The 5,935-nt window shown below is 30.2% G+C and overlaps 1 protein-coding gene across 1 annotated transcript in view; it reads right to left on the bottom strand.

Moving 5' to 3' along the window:
• The window catches only part of LOC100169120, a 25,385-nt gene extending 23,557 nt beyond the window's left edge, over positions 1-1,828 (bottom strand). Inside the window, exon 1 of the mRNA XM_029487290.1 lies at positions 1,548-1,828. The gene's annotated coding sequence lies outside the window, so the exon portion shown is untranslated. The remainder of the gene's footprint in view (positions 1-1,547) is intronic.
• Between the last annotated feature and the right edge of the window lie 4,107 nt (positions 1,829-5,935).

Here is a 5,935-nt window from a genome sequence, read left to right as displayed (position 1 = left end):
ATAAAGTCTATAAGAGAAGTGAAATATTTTATTACAAAATAATCTCTCTGATGTGCAACATAATAATTATGGATGCAATAATAATAAGGGCAAATTTGCATACTTAATAAGTTCGTACTTATACATAATTATTAATTTTTGAGTATATAAATTATTAAAACATATTTATATTTATGTTGTACAATATTTGTTCAAAGCAGGTAATAATAACCATGAACGTCTTCGTGTCAATTAATTATTTAGACAATGTACAATATTAATATCCAACGAAATATTCGTTTTAATATTTTATCATGCCTTAAATAAAATAAAATAAATAACACACATTTTTTTTTTTTTTGAAATATTTTAGCCTGCGCACATAGTACGACATAGTAATAAATATTAAAATATACTATATTAATACAAATTTTATATTCGGTAAACGGATACCTAGTAAAACATGTTTAACGCGACAAACTACGAGTTTAAACAGTCGTTAATAATCGTAAAAAAAAATGAAATGCCGAACGGATCGTAGACAAACCTATGCTAATGCGCATCTATTGACTATTTGCGCCATGTCGTATTGTACACAAACATATGATTTCGTTACATGTTTCGGGGGACGCATCGTAGCGAATCGTTGTCATTCTCGTGTGCAAGTTGCACAGCTGGGTGCATATAATATATATATATTCATCACACACATATTATATACATACATAAAACATTCACGATGTTACGACATTTATAACGATGACCAGTCTTTCGGAAGGTGTATATAGAAGTTAAGTCACGTGAAAGCATGCGGCCCCTCGGGCTGTATACACGTGAATATACTAGAATGTTGGAAGAAAAAAATTGTTATTATGTAAACGGCCGATCGAGAAATGACTTACGTTATTCGCAAGCGCAGCGTGGAAGACATATACACACGGCGGTATTAATAATAATAATAATAAATCTAGGTACACGCGGTGTACTAAAATAATACACTATTATAATATTATTATAGGCGGTATATATTATTATTTTGTATATAGCTGCGAAAATTGCACCATTGAAAACGAATTAAATAAATAAATAACAACAATAATAGGTACGAACTGAATAGTGTGACTGCAATAGTGCGCGCGTTAACGATGTCCCTATGTAATATATTATTATGTTTAGTAGGTACATATTATTATTATTTTGTTTGTTATTGCGGTGTATCTATATAGGTTCGAAAACCTGGCGGTTTTAATTCTCTCGGCCGTTCTATATCACAAAATATACACACGCGTGGTGTCCTTGGACTACCATAATCGGTATGCAACTGTCTGTACATGCCGCAAGTATATACCTATGTATAAATAATAATATTATGTACGATATTTAGCCTTAATTCGGCCTTCTTTTCAAAACGTATTCAAATAGGTATATATAGTGTTTTATCTCAATTTGTAAATAAGTTGTCCGACTTATTTGTTATGCGATCAAAACGATATAGGTGTATAATATTTTTGATATAATAGGTATATTATGTTATTGTTATGGATATTATTATTTCGTTTCAAACTTACGTCATTTTGTTTTTATTTATCAAAACTACGATTATTCCATTGAAACTATATAGGTACGCGAGCGACGCCGGACACGAATCGAACGCGTTACTAGTAACGTAGTATCATCATTTTCGTACACGCGTATATTTTGCGATGTGTTTTTTTTTTAAAAACGGTGTGAAATAAAAAATGTAATAAAAAAAAAATAATAATAATGTTAATTGGTAAACGCAACCGGAGAGACTATTGTACAGGTCGACCGGCGATATTAGCGCGAAGCTCGTTACTGCGGCTGTTCGGCACAAACCGGTCCGCGGTCTCGTGAACGGAGGAGCGCCCTACCTGTTCGTCCTTCCTGGTCCATTACTTCATTCACCATGTTTACGACGCCTACGATACGACGTCGAAGTCTCCGAGCGACGTATACACACGTTCTAGAGTTCTAGACCAAAGAGACATACGTCATATTCATTAAAATTAAAACTATAATTATAATTTATTTCTGATTTCGTTATTTAAATTTGTCTAAATTATATGGATACACCCATACTTGTTTCAGAAAATGATTAATGTAAAAATGTTATATCAGCTGTGGTGGATTTTTATCACTGTGATAATTGTTATTATTTAATTTTTTTTTTTTGGCCCCTCGTTTTTTGTGTGAAGATAAAAAATAGTACCTATATTCAATGCTGCGGATGGCTCTGGTAGAAAAGTTGATCTAATTTGTATGCTTTGTGGTCTTTTTGTTTTTTTTTTTTTGAAATTTAACAATCAATTCCTTGAAAATTTCTAATGATTATATTTATTTATTTTTGATTTGTGTTGATACAATTTTCTTTATAAGTAAAAAGCTTGAAATTGTAGTATAAAGTTCCTTATAAGCTATTCTTACACCAATAAAAAAAAATTAAGAATACATAGAGATCATCTTTTGGAACTCGCGTCGTATGTTATCTACATGAAAAATGTATCTACCGCAACTGTTTGTCAGTGTTCGGATTAGATAAATATTATTTTATCTAGATAAAGATAAAGATAATTCAACTCAAATGTATCTAGATAGATATAAAAGATAACTTAACTCATATTTATCTAGATAAAGATAAAGATAAATACTTTTTTATCTAGATAAAAAAAAGATAAAATTTTTTATTAATGGGCTTTAAATTTAAGTATATTTTAGTTGGGCACTAGATACATAATAATAACAATGATATAAATAAAAATAACTACATTATTTATAAACCATAAACTTGGTTTGAGAATCTGTACAAATATTTAAAATGCGTTTGTACAATTTCACGATTTTTATCAATAAAAAATGTATCTTGATGAATTTATTTAGATTAGTAAAAAAATATCTAAGATGAACGTTTAGATACCTCGTAACTATTTATCTAGATAAGATAAAAGATGAACAAATAATTATTTAGATATTCATCCAGATAATTTTATCTAGATAAGTCCGAACACTGCTGTTTGTTGGTGTTATTATGTTATCTACAATCTTTCACCCTGCAATATGTAGGTGTCTGCAATCAGAGCATTTCTACATCAAAGAAGTTCTTTTCATGTCTTCAAAGTTCAAAGACAATCTCTTTTAAAGTTAAAATTTCGACAAAATTCTACAAAATAACAAAAATATATGTTAATTATTTTGTAATGAAAGTTTTAATTTTAAGACTTGAACATTTAATAAACGATTTCTCATCAGTTATTTTTACAGAAATTTAAAAAAAATACTAAATGCACAACGTGTAAACATTTTTTTTTTGCTATAGAAATTTAAAGTTCAGTCTTATGAAATTGAACTTTTAAACAAAAACTCGTTTTTAATTTTAAAGATATTAAGCGTAAACAGTTAACACCAATAACACCGATAACATTTCACTATTACTTAATTTATACTTTTTTTTATATAGGTACACAATAACAGTTTTTAAATATATTGACTAATTTTAGGCAATTAATATTTAATATTATATGATTCATAAAGCTATATTCACATTTCACAACAATCCATCGTTATTCGCGTTATGTCGGTATTGACATAAGTTAATAGCGATAATAATATACTACCTTATATAGTATAATATGCGATTGTTTGTCAAAGTTAGTGTAACATACAGTATTACTAAGAAAAACATAAATAACTAACAGCAATAGTAATATAAATTATGTGTCGATGTAATGCAGTTCCGGCAGTCGTCAATACCGCAAAAAAAAAGTAATATAAATTATAAAATATTCTTAGAAATAAAGGCTGACACCCCCTCCTGCTCAGAATCGTTTTTAGTAGGTAACCAATGATTTAGCATTGAATATTTGAATTCAAATTTAATACATCCATAATGACTTACCCAATGATTAGGTTTAGGTACTTATATATATATCCATTATCCATACGGCCATACTAAACAGTAGCGAGCTACTTCTATTTTTTTTTAAAAAACTTCAACGAGCAGCGTCTGAAAGTTATACACTTATACATCGTATATAATGTAGTATTGTAGTGTGTTGTGTGTACATTTATTATACGTAAGTATTTATTATAGAACTTTCGTGTATTTCTGGTAAGCAATCACGTGCGTGCAACCAACAAACGTATTCGGCAATATAATTATAATTTGGATTTTGGTATTGTATAATCATTAATCATTAACCAGCTTGCCTAAAAATCCGTTGGGATTAAGCATATTATATACCTAATACGGCAATGTAGGTAGTGAAATACGCTGTACCTATATTATTACGACAAGATTGATATTTCCCATTGCAAAACACCATACATATTGTGTGAAAATTAAAATAATCATCACATTGTTGTTGTTTTTTTTTGTACCCAATGCGCATTTATATTTCACAAAACACGCGTTCGTATCGGTCTCTTAAAATGTGGTTACTGATTATAATAATAATGTATTATTATAAGGTACCTACATAATAAAAAGTAAAAACACACGTAATAATACTTATACCAGACATTTTAGTGGACACTGAAATTTGTGTAACGGACTAATATAATAATATATTAATCTAGAATTTGGACGTGTTACATCGGGAATCAATCTTTATCAGTCTGATTTTGACTATATTAAAATTATGACCCGACCGCACATAGACGATAGACGACTGGACGCTAATGCATATTTTCGTGGTAGGTAGGCATCTCTCTCTATGCCACTATTTAGAAATCACTTGTACAATAATATTTTAATCGTCTTGGTTTAAACGTCTCGATTTTACGGTCGAGCGACCATGGCTGTGACATGCCGGTCGGTTTCCGTTTTCGTCGGCGTTAAGTTTTAACACAATATATTAGGTATATGATATATAATATGTTATGTGTAAAACTGGCACAGCAGCTGTCCAAAGGTAGGTGACAAAAACATGAAATGACATTTGGTATGTAAGCATATTAAACACGTAGCGCGCGCGTAAAGGGCAGACACACGATATGAACGCACCGATATTATTGTGGGGCGCGTGTTTAATCGGAACGGAAAGCAGTCAAAAGTAATACAATATGTTATATTATAATTACCAATAACGTAAAAAATATATATTTTATATAGAGGCACCTGTATATGATAATAATAATAATAATAATATGAGAAATGAAAGAAAAAAATGTTAAAAAATCGTATGTAACGAAATACCTATAATACCCACCTACCTATACACGTTTACCAGAAAATAACATATTATCGTTGTATTACGCCCTTTGGATATAATAATGTTATGTTTGATGTTTAATTTTTTTTAGTTCTTCTTCTCTGTTACACGGTCTAAAAATTCCATTGCTTTCGTGTGTACAGTGTATTCGTTTTTTACAAAATACGATCTCGACCGATACGGCGATATACCTTCGTTATTATAATATGTGTATAGTAGTTATAATAATGTATACGATAGTCGACCATGCAGTGATGATGATAATATTTAACGTGCGTTTAATATGTCTGTCCGAGCACGGTGCGTGTGAAGTATCTTGAAAATACCTACTGAAATACTGACCTTTATGTCACGGTCGTTTGATCTAGATTTTTTCGTTTCCCTGCATCGTCTTCGTTGCTCCATCATCGCATCGTTTTCGTTTTGTGGATATTCATCGCGGTCTGTAGAACAACTACACGCACGCACGTGAATGGTTTTGTTGTTTCCTAAATCGTGCATTTTTATATTATAGGTGCCCAGGTACAAATTATTATTATACGAATCAGGATCAACAGTATTATATCAACGAGATCGCTCAAATTAGACTCTTCGACTCTTATTAGAATATTTTATTATTTATGTAATAAAATACAAACGCTTTCGATATTATTTACCATGATTGAACTGCAGTGTTGCCTAATTTTCCTTTAAAATCAAACATACAACACGTCCGTGCTTATAAAATA

The sequence above is a fragment of the Acyrthosiphon pisum genome, chromosome A1 (genome assembly GCF_005508785.2).
Source record: "Acyrthosiphon pisum isolate AL4f chromosome A1, pea_aphid_22Mar2018_4r6ur, whole genome shotgun sequence".
NCBI classification, from domain to species: Eukaryota; Metazoa; Arthropoda; class Insecta; order Hemiptera; family Aphididae; genus Acyrthosiphon; species Acyrthosiphon pisum.
The sequence above is the reverse complement of the archived record's forward strand: the minus strand, read 5'-3'. Positions and strand labels throughout refer to the sequence as shown.